The following is a 17,404-nucleotide window of genomic DNA, read 5'->3' as shown; positions in this document are numbered from 1 at the left end:
CCTACAGAAGTGGTTTGCCATTGCCTTCTTCTGGGCAGTGTCTTTACAAGTCAGGTGACCCCAGCCATTATCGATACTCTTCAGAGACTGTTTGCCTGGCGTCAGTGGTTGCATAACCAGAACGTGTGATATGCACCGGCTGCTCATACGCCCATCCACTACCTGCTCCCATGGCTTCAAGTGACTCAGACCGGGGGGGCTAAGTAGGTGCTACACCTTGCCCAAAGGTGACCTGCAGGATAACAGAGGGAAGGACTGCCTTACACTTCCTTATCTCCACTCCGCCACCCACTTGATTAGTAAGGGTGTCCTGCTTTTTACGGGGTGAAAGCAGGAGTATGAGATTGAGAAGGAAAGTAAATCAGCTTGATCGAATGGCAGAGCAGACACAATGGGCTGAATGGCCTAATTCTGCTCCTATGTTTAATGGTCTTATGCATTTGAGAGAGAATAGGATAAAGGGTGAATAGTTGGCAGTATTTGGAAGTGATTGAATGCTACAACAGCTTTCTGATAGACTTACAGGCATATTGATCTACTCAAATCTGAACACTACCTAATGAGGAAAGCTAGCATGTCACCATCGTTGGATTTAAATCTTGGTTCTTCCTCCTCAGCTCTACTGTAGTGATGCCTACATCAGAAAGACAATAAATGCTACCTTTGTCTGCGATACCCTGGTCTTTCGATTAATAAATAAAAATACTGCTGCCCAATGACATCAGAGGCAGCTCCATTGTTTACACCAGAGTACTGGGGTTCTAGACAATGGGTCTTACTGCCCTGCCTCTGGATGACCCAGTGGAGAGGCACAGTCAGTGACATCACTGAGATGGAAATGGATGGGCATACCATTGGGACAGTAATCTCACCCCAGGGGACATATACAACAGCATGGATGCAAGCATTGTCTCAGAATTACCCTGGTGCAGCATGGAGCCAGTGATTAGGAAATAGAGCTTGTGGTAGGACCATAAGCAGTAGTTTGTTTTCTCATACTAAATAGGGAACTATAACAAATTTCTCTGGGTAAGATCACATGCCACTCTGCAGGGACAGATTTAGTTGCAACATTCCTTCTGTTCTGGGGAAAGGGGAAGCCTTTGGGAGATGCACAACTATTTACAAAGAAGTACCATACAAGACATCCGAGGTTAATACTAAAAATTATTTATTTAGAGATTCTGTGTGGAACAGGCACTTCCGGCCAAGCAAGTGCACCATTTTAGCCCTAACACAGGACAATTTCCATTGACCAATCAACTTACCAACTGGTTCGTTTTTGGAGTGTGGGAGGAAACTGGAGCACACGGAGGAAAGCCACACATTCCGGGGGAGGGGGGAGTTTGCAAACTCCTTACAGAACGCATTGGAATTGAACTCCAAACTCCATCAGCATGAGCTGGAATAGTGTTGTGTTAACTGCTACGCTGCTGTCGTGCCACACACCCCTACATACGAATGTGTGGCCAAAATAATATTAAATACAAAAGTCCAATATATGTACATATGATTGTTCCAACAAATGGCACCCATTCATTCTTAGTAGCTGTGTTTGATGCCATTCATTCTGATACTGTTGGTTGCTATACTGGGTGATCTTCAAGCATTTTACGACTTATTGCCAAAATTTATTTATGTACGTCTGTAAACATAGAACCTGCTCGTTACCCGGGGATAGCCTATATGTTGCAAATGAAAAAAAGCTGATTAAGTAGTCCAAATATTAACAACTCAAGCACAACCCCGATTATAGCTACCTCAATTATAACACTTCTGGATGGATGAAATGAGGGTGGGCAGTCTGAGGGAGCAACTTAATGCATAAACACAATTTACATACGTGTAGAGAATCCATCAGGACTTTAAGCACAGTGATATGTAAAGTAAAGATGTGTCACTGTATTTGCAAATTAATGTATGTCTTCCTGACATTTTTACAGTTGTGTTCTGTTTCTTTTTGTTATGCTATCTTGGTAATTTATTCCAATTTCTATGCTACCTCAAGTTTACGTTTCCCATCTCAGCTTTCTGATGATGTTTGTTCTGTTACACTGACTGTCGACTTGATGGGTGTTCTTTGCTGCTCTTGGATCTAGTTGCTATGCTGCTTTATAATCTCTCACCTCTGTGCTGCCTTGTGTGACCTCATACCTGCTATTTTACGATGTTGTCTTTGCTGTTCCCCCTCTTGTGTATATAATGCTTGCTTGTAACCTTGTTCCCTGATCAGTGAGATCCTCATTACTTATTCTAATGAGTGGCTTGTTCATCTATTATTTCATTACTTCGTCATATCCCATCACCTTTGAGCCTGTAGCATCTATTTTAAAGCCTTCACATTGGGAACAGCGGATCATCTGTGGGAAGCTGTGTACTTCGTGAGTTGGGCTCGGCCTCTCATTGGTGGGTGAGAGATTGTTGCCGATTCTTGGGTCACAGCACTCGGAAAAGAAAGCAGCGTAACCAACTTTTAACGCCATAAATCGGCAAGTTTCTTTGTTATGTCTTCCCTCTTGCTGAGGAAAGGGTCACCTCTTTTTCCCTTTATTAGGAAGAGCCTGTGCCATGTCGAACTGTGGGGTGAATGAATAGTTTTTGTTGTACTGCAGATCATGGTCTCTGTGATTGCTTGCTGGGTGGGCGGAGGGTGCTGATGCTTTTTCTTGCGGAAGTAGGTGGGGATGGGGGATGGTTATTGCTTTGCTGCTGCTTGTACATGGGGAGGGGCAATAGGTGGGGCTTTGGGGCTCTAACGTTTTAACTGTTACTCATTCTTTGGGGCACTTCTGTTTTTATGGATGTCTGTGAAGAATAAGAACTTCAGGATGTATATTGCATACATTCTTTGCTATTAAGTGGAACTTTTGAACTATTCAACATTAATTTTAAAACATCCACATGTTCTTATCGCAGAAAGGTGGCCATTAAGCCCATATTGGCTCTCAGAGCGTTCCTGGCAATCCCGTTCCTCCATTTAATTTCCCTGTCACCATTTTCACAAATCCTTCAACTTCACCTTGGTTCTCCTGCCACTCCGTTAGCCCAGGGGAGAAATGGACAGTAGCTAATGAATCTACCACCCAGACATCCCTGGGTTGTGGATGGAAACCCAAGCATCCTGGACAAATACAAAAGGAGATCACACCAACTCCACACAAGCAGATCAGGATTGAGTTCGGATCATTACCCACAGTATCACTGTGCCTTTCCATTGAAAATCTACTGATTCATAGAAAAACTAGAATCTAAAAGGAGGGGATTTGTCTAGTTATATCTGCAGCAATTTATAAAGAATTACCCACCCTAATTCCACCTTCTGAAAACAGGTCTTTAGCCCCACAGCACATGGTTCTTCACATATACAAACAGACTTTATACTTTTGCTTTAATCATCCTTTCAGACATTGAGTTCCAGACCCATTACCCATCATATTTCTCCTCTAAATATTTTAACAATTATTTTAAATTGTTCAAATCTCTGCTAAGGAAATGCCTTCTCTATTTACACTAAGCTTCTTATAGTAGTATGTACCCAATTACATTTCTTTTTAGATTTCTCTGCTTCTGTTGAATTGAATTGACTTTATTACTTACATCCTTCATATGTAAAGTTATTTCCCATGATAGGGGAGTCTAGGACAAGAGGGAAGGACTTCAGGATTGAAGTTCGTCCATTTAGAACTGAGATGTGGAGAAATTACTTTAGTCAGAGGGTGGTAAATCTGCGGAATTTGTTGTCACAAGTGTCTGTGAAGGCCAAGTCATTGAGTACATTTAAGGCAGAGATGGATAGGTTCTTGATTAGCCAGGGCATCAAAGGATATGGGGAGAAGGCAGGGGGGTGGGGAAGACTGGAAGAATTGGATCAGCCCAGTATTGAATGGCGAAGCAGACTCGATGGGGTGAATGGCCTGATGCTGCTCCTATATCTTATGGTCTTATATACACGAGGAGCAAAGATCTTTATGTTACATCTCCATCTAAATGTGCAATGTGCAATTTATAGTCATTTATAATAAATAGTATGTGCAACAACATAACATAGAAATACACTTGTGTCAGCATGAATTAATCAGTCTGATGGCCTGGTGGAAGAAGCAGTCCCAGAGCTTGTTAGTCCTGCCTTTTATGCTGCGGTACCATTTCCCAGATGGTAGCAGCTGGAACCATTTGTGGCTGGGGTGACTCGGGTCCCCAATGATCCTTCGGGCCCTTTTCTCACACCTGTCTTTGTAAGTGTCCTGAATCATGGGAATTTCATATCTACAGATGCGCTGGATTGTCCACACCACTCTGCAGAGTCCTGCGATTGAGGGAGGTACAGTTCCCATACCAGGCAGTGATGTAGCCAGTCAGGATGCTCTCAATTGTGCCCCTGTAGAAAGTTCTTAGGATTTGGGGGCCCATACCAAACTTCCTCAACCATCTGAGGTGAAAGAGGTGCTGTTGTGCCTTTTTCACCACACAGCTGATGTGTATAGACCACATGAGGTCCTCGGTGATGTGGATGCTGAGGAACTTAAAGCTGTTCACCCTCTCAACCCCAGATCCACTGATGTCAATAGGGGTTAGCCTGTCTCCATTCCTCCTGTAGTCCACAACCAGCTCCTTTGTTTTTGTGACATTGAGGGAGAGGTTGTTTTCTTGACACCAATGTGTCAGGGTGATGATTTCTTCTCTGTTGGCTGCCTCATTATTATTTGAGATTTGGCCAATCAGTGTAGTGTCATCAGCAAATTTAAATAGCAGATTGGAGCTGTGGGTGGTGACACAGTCATGAATATACAGAAAGTAAAGTAAAGATTCACCCTAATTTATCCAATCTATCTCCATAGCTACAAATTTCCAGGCCTGAGTTAAGGCTCTTTGTTACCTTTTTAATCCTTTCAGTCATGTGTTCACCATTCTGTAGTTGTTTCTTAACTCATCTGAAAGACAGCTCGTGGAGAATCCCTGTGCTTTATATTCTCTGCTTTAATCATCAGGCCATCCCACTCAGCAAACTGTGTTAATATGATTCTGTGACTGTATGTGCCATTGTATCTCTCTGTTCGATACGCAGTGTGTGACTGTAGGGATTGTGTTTTGCATCTTGGCCCTGGAGGAATGCTGCTTCGTTTAGCAGTATACATGTGTATGGTGGAATAACAATTAAACTTGAACTTGAAATCTTTGTGAATGCTTCTTAACATCCTTATTGATCTATGTTGTGACCTTTCAGGATCAGGACTCATCCTTTCCAAAGTCTGTCTGTTCCTCCACATTTTCCCAATTATCCATCCCTCACCGTGTTGTACCTCTTCAAGTGGTCATGACAGAATTCTATCTGACACTTTTTTACACGTCTAACCAGTCCATGCATACCTTCCAGCTTCCCACATCAATGTTGACAACAAGGGATTTTTAAAATTTATTCTGTGTTATTAACATCCCCTGTTTCATAATACTTGCAGTTCTTTTGGCTGCAGGCAATGTTTGTTCTGGAGCAGATGTTAGATTCATTGCTGTATGAACATTGTTTTTATCTTGTATGAAAGTCAGCATTGGAAATTTTTACATGGACAAATGAGAATTATTGTTAATTGTCTGTCAACTAGTAATGATGCTTCGAAAACATTAAAATGATGTAATATATGCATTGGTATTGACAATGTCAGTACACATGACAAGAGGCTTTTACGATTGGACAAACTAATTGATATTTTTAAGCATCAATTTGAAAATCATTAGCCAAATCTTGCAAGATTAGTGTACCTGAATCTTTGAGAGTTTACCTGCAGCCCCCCCCCCCCCCGACTCCATATTTTTTTCCATCAAGAACCTGTCCTGGAATTGATAATCTATCCGGAACACTAGAAAATGACGGAGCTAACAGACTTACTTCTGATTTGGAGACAGAGAAAGAAATAAAGGAATAATAGAGATGAAGAATGAATTAGAGTTAAATCAGAAACAGTAGGAGGGAAAATGCAGCAGATGAAAGGGGAAAAAAATCAAAGAAACAAAAGGGAAATGTGACAAATTTTAAATGTCTACATTAAAAATCTATAAAGTATACAGAAACTAAGGGTTTTTTTGAACTAAGTCTTTAAAGATATTTCACAATTTCTGACAACATAAGAGGAGGCCATTTGGCTCACCAAGCCTTTTATCAGTTCTCAGAATTCCTATCAGTAACATTCTTCTACCTCCCTGTCACTTACTGTCAATCACATGCCCAAAAACTGCATTGTAATTCACCTGGCATCCACCTGCACCAAGGCTCACTTAGAGTGGTCGGTCAATGCATCAATTTGACTTTGAGATGAGGGGGAGCCTGCAGCATCTGAGGAAAGCACACATGTCCACAGAGGGGGTGTGCAGGAGCCCAGGGTCTTACCTGGGTCGCAGAGTTCTGAGGTGGCAGTACTAACTGCTGCTCCACTCTGCACCCCTGAGGGATTGATGGGAAAGTTTCCACTTGTAAGGCTGGGCCACTCATGACCAATAAGAAAGATAGTGAAAGAAATGGAAGAATATTTCAGGTGAGTTACATGCACAAGTGCGAAGTAAGTATTTTGTGAAACGCAAACACTATTGTGTTGAAATGCTTGCTTCTGTGCCATGAAAACCATGTAATAGTTTGCAACTCTGACTTTTTCCCCCATGGAAATCAAATAAACTGGACATCTGAAATAACTCGAATTTAGTTCTCCATTCCACCCCCGTCTGTCTGCGGCTTCCTTCACTTCTAATGAGGCCCAACTTAAACTCCAGGTATAGTATCCTGTCTGCTGTCTGAGCATGTAGTGACCTTCCAGATTCAGCAGTGAATTCACCAATTCAACTAACTTTTTAAAATGTTCTGGGCGGCACCGTAGTGCAGCACAGGGCCGCTTGTGACCAATAAGAAGTTATGCTGCTGTCTCACATCTCCAGCAGTCTGTGTTCAGTCCTGATCTTCGTTGCTGTCTCTGTGGTGTTTGTACATTCTCTGTGTGACTGTATAGATTCAACAGTTCTTATTTCCACTAGAAGGAAGCCATTTACTTAGCAGCGATTGAGAATGTTTTCAACTGAGTTTTATCATAGTCCTTGGCATATTCTAACTTGTCAAGGGTATTGGATTTGAGTAAGAGGAAAGAACAGCTTTGCTTTTGTTTCTATTGCACCCAACATTCATGTATATCTTTCACACTTAGTCGCTATCATTTCCACAGTCAAACCTTTCCCTGTGCTCCCTCTCTCCTGAATGATTCCTTCTCTGTTGCTATTAACTCTCCTATATCAATTGTCCTCCTCCTGCTTTCTTGATCATTTTCTTTTCTTTCCTCTCTTTTATTCCTGTCTGGTTTTGAACCCTCATTTCTTTAAACTCTCCTCTCTCTTTTCTCACTTCAATACTTCGGTGTCCACCCTACCTCTCGCGGAGGAGAGAGATCAGGGAGCTGGATTGTTCTCAGTCAGGAATGGACACTTCAGACAGAGCGTGAGAAACTGAGCTTGCACGCAGCTCCAGAAAGAGCATGGGGATCAGAACATTGAAAAAAAAAGTATAACAAGGAGTTAAGTGGTAGACGAGTAACTTGAGTGACCCCAATTCGCTCATGTAAGATGGAAGCAGTCAGGTCTATTTTCAGGCTGCAAGGGGCCTGAATATCTGTGCAAGACCACAGACTGATGCAGCGCAGTGAACATTGTTCAAATACCACAACCAGTCCAATTACCATTGAATTTATCACCCATCTTTAATTTGCCCATTTGATTGTTAATTAGATGCCATTACCAATTATAGCCAATGTAGCAGATGGAGAGATTTCTTGCCGTGTCGAGGCAGAATGCAATCCTGAATTGAAGTAGAAATGCGTTAATTGTCATGCATCGGTGGGCTAAAGATTGTCGGGTGTGGACCTGTTGCTCGATAATCCAGTAACGCCTGAGACCATAGATATTTGGTGTCACTGATGAGGAGGGAGCACTCCTTCATATGGGGCACCCATAGAGAGTACACTAAAGATGCTGGCAGATTTCAGGGTGGGGAGTGGGAAGTCAGTCAGATTCTCTGAACTGGGTGTGTTCATCCAGTTGATTGAGATATGGCGGATGGCAGAGTGAGAGGTCAAACCAGAGGGAGCAGAAAGGTGGTGGGGTGTGCTAATTAGAGCCCATGAAATAACTTCCATAAAGTAGCCCATGAAATTAGTTACATTTGTGAAATGCTGTTAGTTGACCCACCATCACTGCAGCCCATTTCTGAAAGCGTGGACTTTCCTTTGTGAGATGTATTTTGAGGCTTTATACAAGAGGTTCAAAATGGCAGAGTAATTCAGCACGAAGGGGCCTCACTTGGTCCAGGATGCCCTGCCAGCTCTTTGACAGTAAATCATCCAAAGTTGCCTGTCAGAGGTCTTCTGGAAAAGCTCAGCGTAAGAACAATAAATCATTCAAGGCCTTGTTCACCATTTGAAGTCATTGGACACTTTCCTTCTGGCTTTCCTGTATGCCTTAGCCAAAATTCGCTGTGGTTCTCTTCAGAGTCTCTACCAGAGCTGACCCTGCTTGTACAGCTTGTTCCTGTTCGTAGAGGGAATAAGGAAGTCCTTGAGGTGATGATTTGTCATGTCGCTGTTTTCATGTCCTGCTGAAGGGTCTTGGCAGTCAACTATACTCTTTTTTTTTTTCCGTAGATGCGGCTTGGCCTGCTGAGTTCCTCCAGCATTTTGTGTCTCTCGCACTGTTTCCAGGCTGTGAACAGTTTTTTTTTGGTCACAGGGAGTTCTTGGGTTAGTTTTAAGTTAAGTTAAATTGTCATTCAGTGATACACACGAGTACTGCCAAACGAAACAGCATTTCTCTAGGGCCCAGGTGCAAAACATACTATAAAGTGAGATATATAGAGAGAGCTCATAGCCTATAGATTGATGGTGCAGCAGTCCTTATCACATGCTAGTGCAGTCACAGAGAAAGCAATCCAACCCACTCATTTTCCACCAAACGACCACTGACGGCAGGGTTTCAGCCCAAAACGTTGACTGTACTCTTTTCCTAGATGCTGCCTGGCCTGCTGAGTTCCTCCATCACTTGGTGTGTACTGACGGGAGGGGCCAGCCCCCAGCTCTTTCCCACATCGGCTCCAGCGCCTCCTTCCCGGTAGGTGACCCTGTGAGGGCTCGGTCCGCATTACAACCGAGGCCATGCAGCTCCCCCACCGCCAGTCTCACCAATGAACCAGTGAACCAGACTTGCAGTATTCTACATTATTAATGTGCAACAAGATCTTGCAACCACAAGAAAAACATCCAAGACAATCATTTATGCCATTAGTTGGACTGCCTCAGATGCTTTACTCCTTGGGTGGCTGTAGCTCCAGCTCCACTGCCATTGAGGAACATGCCAGTGGGACAGACCTGCAGTATTGTTCTCAATATCTAGCCATATCTTTCAATCACACAAAAGATGCAAAGGCGGAACAGTTACGCCTTCGTTTTAACTTGGAGAGCCCGCTGTGACTGAGCACACTGCAGTCTTATCAGACATTCAGCAGATGCTCAACGTCTCTGCTGGCAAAGTATGTGAAGGTCTGGATCAGAGTGCAACGACGATAGCAGTACACCTCCAGCTATTATTAGACCCTCTTCAATACAACTTCCCTCTTTCGAGTCATAAATCTTTGTTAATAGCCATTTCTTCCATCCGGTCTTATTTTCAATCCAGACACGCAAGAAACAAAGGAACATCTGAATGGGGAAAGGAGGTCCGATGTTTTGAGTCAAAATTCTGCATCGGGGATTTTCTGCTGCTCACCCTGCCGAGCCCCCCAATGGATTGTTGTTGCTCCAGATTGCAGCATCTGCAGGCTCCTGGGTCTCAGAAAGCAAGGGAAACCGAGGGCTCCACCTGAAACATCGGCTATTTATTCATTTCAATAGATGCCACCTGGCCAGCTGAGTTCCTCCAGCGCAGTTGCACATTTAAGATAACAGCCGGTGTGCGGGTTAGGCGGTGATCCCATGTTTGAGGTTAGCGGTGAGGAGGCAGGACAGTAGCATCTGGATTAATTCTCCTCCTGGGTTGTTAGTTACACCATCAAATGGAGCTGCAATGTATGAGTGGTGATTGATAAGTTCGTGGCCTAAAGTAGAAGGAGTCAACCTGGCACATTTATTTTTCAACACAGTCCCCTCCTACATTTACACACTTATTCCAGCGGTCATGGAGCATACGGATCTTGGACCTCCAGAAAGTGTCCACAGATGGGTGATTGATAGGTTTGTGGCCTAAGGTAGAAGGAAATGAGTTATGCAGCTCTCATTACATGCACATGCAAGTCAACTGTCTGAGTGATTATGCAGAAAGTTTGAAGTTAATAGCGCATCTCATTCTACCTTAGGCCACAAACCTGTCAATTACCCCTCGTACGCCACTTATAGGTGCTTTTGAGGGTGCTTTGTGTGCGTTGCTCTGGATTTCCAGCAGCTGCAGACTTCATTGTGTTCATGATTTTTGCTGCTCCACCCTTTCACTTCAGGAGCTCTTCCCATAAAATAAGTGAAGGCCGAGAGCTCTGAAATTTTCAAGAGAGGGCTCAGTAGGGGTGGAGGGTTTTGTTGCAAATGCAAGGGAAATGGAGTTGAAGTATAACTGAGCCAAACGGAGGGCTCGTCTTATTCTAGTGAAGATCTGCTTCTCAGAAGTGTAGGAGAATGCATCCAATTTAGAAGGAAGAGCAGAAAATGAAGGAAAAAGGCAGAGTACAATTGATTAAATATCTACGAATACTCTTGTCAATAATGGGGGGAAAAGGCAATTGCAATGTGTGCGGTAAGCATACATAAAAAGGGAGTGCGCAGTGTTGGGACTGAAGTGCCAAAAGATTTACTGGTGGGAGGCAGCAATTGAGATGCTAATTGTATTGGTGAGTTGCTTATTATTCAATGCTGATGACAGGGACCTCATGTTACCAAGGTATCAAAGACTGATTTGAAATGCTAAACCAAGGCTCGATGTCATTTCCTTAGAGGGTTCTGTATAAAGTAATGGTAGCTTTCAAGGGAGCTTATGTGATCTAATTCCCAACAATGATAGACACAGGGAAAGGTAAGCAAAACATTCTGGAAGTGCAGAACAGCAGTAGTACGGAGAAATATGTTGCTGATATCTGAGGTAAAGGTCCAATCACAAACAAGAGAAAATCTGCATATGCTGGAAATTCAAACAACACACACAAAATGCTGGTGGAACGCAGCAGGCCAGGCAGCATCTATAGGAAGAAGTACAGTCGACGTTTTGTGCCAAGACCCTACTTCTCCCTGTAGATGCTGCCTGGCCTGCTGCGTTCCACCAACATTTTGTGTGTGTTGTTTGAATTTCCAGCATCTGCAGATTTCCTCGTGTTCGCCCGCTATTCTAAGCCATGTTGCAGGAAAGGATGACTAAACAGAGAGAGGAAAAGTTTCATGTCTTTGGAAAATTACAACATCCCCAGTGTCTTTTGGGACTCTCTGTCCCATAACAACTCAAAGTGGAGAAGCAGCATCCGTGATGCATGGTGGCGTAAATAGCAGAAGGAACACAGTACTTCTAAGTTCCCATCCATCCGGCCCCATTTGTGGAAGAGTCTATAGTTCCCACAATGGCCTAATCATTCACTCCAAATGGAGTAAAAGTAAGTTATCTTTCGGCTCAAGAAATCAGGAGGAAGGAGATCTCATCCATCATTGAGATTTTTCGCCTGTATGTAATATTTTTGCAAGATAAGTTTTTTAACTGACCTGTGGTGACTGTCATCTACCTGTGGTCAGGAGAAAGTGGACCAAAAAAGATTTGCATCCTGGACTCTGAAGATGATTGGGGTGGGATTGGATACTTAATTGTAATCAGCTGACATTGGCTTGCACAACTCATGGAAGCTTCAGTTACCAGAAGTAGCATGGCAAGGATGAAATTAAATAATGAATAATAAAGTTTATATTTTAGAGGATGTTGTACCAGCTGGAAGTTTTCACCAGAATTGCAAATACAAAGATTCATCCTCTAAAATATAAACTTTACTATTCCATTGTTTGGCACAATGTCCTGGGCCAACAGGCTGTCCGACGCCATGACTCCTGCTGTGCTCCTTGTCATTAAGCAACTATTAGTGAAACTTAACATGATTCCTCAGTATAAGATGAATTATTGACCTTATTAAATCAACCTCATTATGCACTTGCAATATTTGTTTACCTGCACTGCATATTTTCTGTAGTTTTTACACTTCATTTTGCACTGTTATTCATTGACCTTGTTTTATCTCAACACACTTTGTAACTATCTGTATGAACAATATTCAAGACAAGCTTATCACTGTATCTCAGCAGAATGTGACAGTAATAAACCAGTTCCAATTCCATACTGACAAGTTACCTGCAAACTGATCAGAAGTACCTCGTGCCTCAGCCATTTCTGAATGTGGAATTCTCATCAACACCAAGTCTGCAGTTATAAAACTAATCAAAACTTTCATTTTACACCTGGATGTTAAAGGAGTAATTTTACTTGGCTAATAACTTCCTCAAGGTGGTGCAAAATACTGTAAATGTGCTGCTGATAATATTTCTTCAAACATTCTATATTCATTTTTATTTTGGTTTGTTTTCATGCATGTGCACATGGCTGAGAACACGTAAAGACATGGAGACAATTATTATTTTCTCTTTGTGTGTTTTACTCTGCTATAAATATTGAAAATAGTCCATCTTGTCCAAGATTATATACATCTGCTCTGCTTAATCTTCAATACGACCTTAATTTCTTTATTTTCTAAAGTTGTCAACTCTTTCTATATATTACTCTTTCCTGTCTCTTTGTGATCCTTCTCTATTCTTTCCTCATTATTTCCTCCCATTCTATCTCGAATAGAATACAGCTCTCAGTATTACTTTTAATTAAATCTCTTGATGTATTCTATGACTTTAGGCATGAAGCATCTGTCTCAGTCTCAATTGCATCTTTAAATTTGATGATACTTTTGGACTATAAGACATGGGAGCAGAATTAGGCCATTCGGCCTGTCAAGTCTGCCTTACTATTCCATCATGGCTGATTTATTATCCTTCCCAACCCCATTCTCCTGCCTTCTCCCTGTAACCTTTGATGCCCTGACTAATCAAGAACCTATCAACCTCTGCTTTAAATATATCCAATGACTTGTCCTTCACAGCTATCTGCAGCAATGAATTCCACAGATACACTACCCCCGGCCAAAAAAACATTCCTCCTCATCTCTGTTCTATTCTGAATGATGTCCTATTCTGAAATTGTACCCTTTGGACCCACTATAAGAGACGTCCTCTCCAAATCCTCTCTATCTAGGCTGTTATTCGATAGGATTCAATGAGATCCCCCGTCATTCTTCTAAACTCAAGTGAGTACAGGCCCAGAGCCATCAAATGCTCCTCGTAGATTAACACCTTTATTCCCATGAACCTCTCTGGACCGTCTCCAATGCCAGCACATCTTTTCTTAGATAAGGGGCCCAAATCTGCTCACAGTACTCCAAGTGTGGTCTGACCAATGGTTATAATGCCCCAGGATTACATCCTTGCTCTTGTACTCTAGTTCTCTTGAAATGAATGTGACCACCGACTCAAGCTTCAAGTTAACCTTTAGATAATCCTGCACAAGGAATCCCAAGTCCCTTTGCACCTCTGATTAAATTTTCTCTCCATTTAGAAAATAGTCTACGCCTTTATTCTTTCTACCAAAGTGCATGACCATACACTTCCTTACACTATTTTCCATCTGCCCATTCTCCCAGTCAGCCTAAACCTTCTGCAGATTTTTTGCTCCCTCAACGCTGCCTGCCCCTTCAACTCTTTTTGTGCAATCCTGAAACTTGGCATAAAGCCATCGATTCAGTCATCTAAATCATCGATATATAACGTGAAAAGAATAGGTTCTGACAAAGACCCTTGTGGAACACCACTAATTGCTAGCAGCAAACCCGAAAAGGCCCCTTATTCTCACTCCTTTTCTTCTGCCAGTTAGCCAGCCTTCTATCTATGTTACAAACACAAAATGCTGCCTGGCCTGCTGCGTTCCACCAGCATTTTGTGTGTGTTGCTTGAATTTCCAGCGTCTGCTGATTTCCTCATGTTTGCGTTTCTGTCTGTGCTAGTATCGTTCTGGTAATGCCATGAGCTCTTAATTTGTTAAGCAGACTCATGTGCAGCACCTTGTCAAAACCCTTCTGAAAATCCAAGTAATCAACATCCACTGACTTTCTGTTGTCTATCCTGCTTGTTATTTCCTCAAATAATTCCAACAGATTTGTTAGGCATGATTTCCCCTGAAGAAAACCACTCTGACTTTGCCTGCTTTATCGTGTGCCTCCAACTACACCAAAATCTCATCCTTAATAATGACTCCAACACCTTCCCAACTACTAAAGTCAGGCTAATTGGCTTATAATTCTCTTTCTTTTGCCTCCCTCCCTTCTTAAAGACCATAAGACAAAGGAGCAGAAGTCGGCCATTCAGCCCATCGAGTCTGCTCTGCCATTTTATCATGAGCTGATCCATTCTCCCATTTAGTCCCACTCCCCTGCCTTCTCACCATAACCTTTGATGCCCCGGCTACTCAGATACCCATCAATATCTGCCTTAAATACACCCAATGACTTGGCCTCCACTGCCACTCGTGGCAACTAATTCCATAGATTCACCACCCTCTGGCTAAAAAAATTTCTTTGCATCTCTGTTCTGAATGGGCACCCTTCAATCCTTAAGTCATGCCCTCTTGTACTAGACTCCTCCACCATGGGAAACAGCTTTACTGCATCCACTCTGTCCATGCCTTTCAACATTCAAAATGTTTCTATGAGGTCCCCCCTCATTCTTCTAAACTCCAAGGAGTACAGTCCAAGAGCGGTCAAACGTTCCTCATATGTTAACCCTCTCATTCCTGGAATTATTCTAGTGAATCTTCTCTGAACCCTCTCCAACGTCAGCACATCCTTTCTTAAATAAGGAGCCCAAATCTGCACACAGTACTCCAAGTGAGGTCTTACCAGTGCCTCATTGAGCCTCAACATCACATCCCTGCTCCTACACTCTATTCCTCTAGAAATGAATGCCAACATTTCATTCACCTTCTTCACCACCGACTCAACCTAGAGGTTAATCTTAAGGGGATCCTGCACGAGGACTCCCAAGTCCTGTTGGCATCTCAGAACTTTGAATTCTCTCTCCATTTAAATAATAGTCTGCCCATTTATTAAAGAGCAGAGTGACATTTGCAATTTTCCAGTCTTCCAGAGCCATTCTAGAACCTAGTGATTCTTGAAAGATCATGACTAATGCTTCCTCCTCTGCTACCTCTTTCAGAATCTGGGGGTGTTGTGCATCTGGTCCAGGTGACTTATCTACCATTTGACCTTCCAGCTTCCCAAGCACAATCTCCTTAGTAACAGCAACAACACTCACTTTTGTCCCCAATACTTTTGGATTTTTGGATACTCCTAGTGTCTTCCACAGAGGAGACAGACACAAAATATGTATTAAGTTTGCCTGCCATTTCTTTTTCCCCATTACTACCTCTCCAGCATCATTTTCCAGTGGTCCAATATCCACTCTCACCTCTCCTTTTACTTTTTATATTCCTGAAAAAATACTTTTGGTATCATATTATTGGCTAACTTATGTTCATATTTCATCTTTTCTCTCTTTATGACTATTAGTTGCCTTTTGTTAGTTCTTAAAAGCTTCCAAATCCTCTAATTTCCCACAATTTTTGCTATATTATTTGTTCTCTTTTCCTTCTATGCTGTTATTGACTTCCCTTGTCAGCCACACCTCATCCTCCCTTTAGAATGCTTTGGGATGTATCTATCCTGAGCCTTCTGAATTTCTCCCAGAGACACCAACCATTGCTGGTCTGCTGTCCTCCCTGGTACTGTCCCCTTCCAATTAAATTTGGCCAGCTCCTCTCTCATGCTTCTGTTATTCCCATTTTTCCACTGAAATACTAATATATCTGACTTTATCTTCTCCGTCCCAAACTGCAGGGTGAATTTATCATATTATGATAACTGTTACCTAAGGGTTCCTTTACCTTAAACTCCCTAATGAAATCTGGTTCATAACACAACACTTAATCTAGAATTGTCTTTCCCCGGTGGGCTCAACCACAAACGTTTCTAGAAACCCAACTTGTAAGCTTTCTATAAATTCCATCTCTTGGGGTTCGGCACCAACCTGTATTTCTCAATCTACCTGCATATTAAAATCCCCCATGACTATTGTAACATTTCCTTTTTTAAATGCTTCTTCTGTCTCCTGTTGTAATTTGTACCGCACCTCTAGGCTACTGTTCGAAGGCCTGTATACAACTCCCATCAAGGTCTTTTTAACCTTGCAGTTTCTTAACTCTACCCACAAGGGTACTCCATCTTCCAATCCTATGTTTCCTATTTCTAAGGATTTGATTTCATTTTTTACTAACAGAGTCACTCCACCCCCTCTGCCTAACTGCCTGTCCTTTCTATACAATGTATCTTTTGACATTAATCTCCCAACTATGATCTTTCAGCCACTATTCAGTGATGCCCACAATGTCATACCTGTAATCTCTAACCTCTACCTTATTCCATATATTGTACTGTGTGCATTCAAATATGACACCTTTAGACATGTATTCCTCACCCTTTTTTAATTTTGCCACCATGTTAGACTTCAACTCATTCTAGTGACTGCAACTTTGCCCTATCACCTGCCTATAATTCCTCACAGTCTCACTACAGACAGACAGACAGACATACTTTATTGAGCACTGCATCTAGCTGTATACCAACTGCCCCATCTTCAGCCCTCTCATTCCAGTTCCCATCCTCCCTGCCTAATTAGTTTAAACCCTCCTCCACAGCTCCAGCAAACCTGTCCACAAGGATATTGGTGGCCCTTGGCTTCAGGTGTCACCTATCCCTCTTCTACAGGTCATAACTTCCCTTTTTAGGCTATTAGTTTCAAGAAAATTAGACCATAATTGTTTAGAGTCCTCATGGGCTACATAACCAGGGGAAATCAATAGTGTTAGGCCACCATTAACATGGTTCTGTAGTATTCTATTTTGAAACACATGCTGTTGATCTGATGCAACTTAGTCCCAGATTCTTCTCTCCCTGCTGGACTTTGCTTCATTTCAGCTTCTGACTGCAAGTTTATTGGATTGGATGGTTGTTCCTCCTGTAGGAGAGGGATAATCCTGCGCATCTGTTCTTCTTGCGTCATTTCTTTAGGCAATTGGGATTTCTCGTGTTCATGTAGTTTTTGCTTTTAAAGCACGTGCACTTGAAGGAACCAAAGTATCAGAGGTTTCCCTTCATTTTAAGTGCACAAAGGTGGACCAATGTAATGAAAACATGTTTGCAGTGTCAGGCATCAAC

Source organism: Hypanus sabinus, chromosome 8 (genome assembly GCF_030144855.1).
Source record: "Hypanus sabinus isolate sHypSab1 chromosome 8, sHypSab1.hap1, whole genome shotgun sequence".
Taxonomy (NCBI): Eukaryota; Metazoa; Chordata; class Chondrichthyes; order Myliobatiformes; family Dasyatidae; genus Hypanus; species Hypanus sabinus.
Note: the sequence above shows the minus strand (reverse complement) of the source record.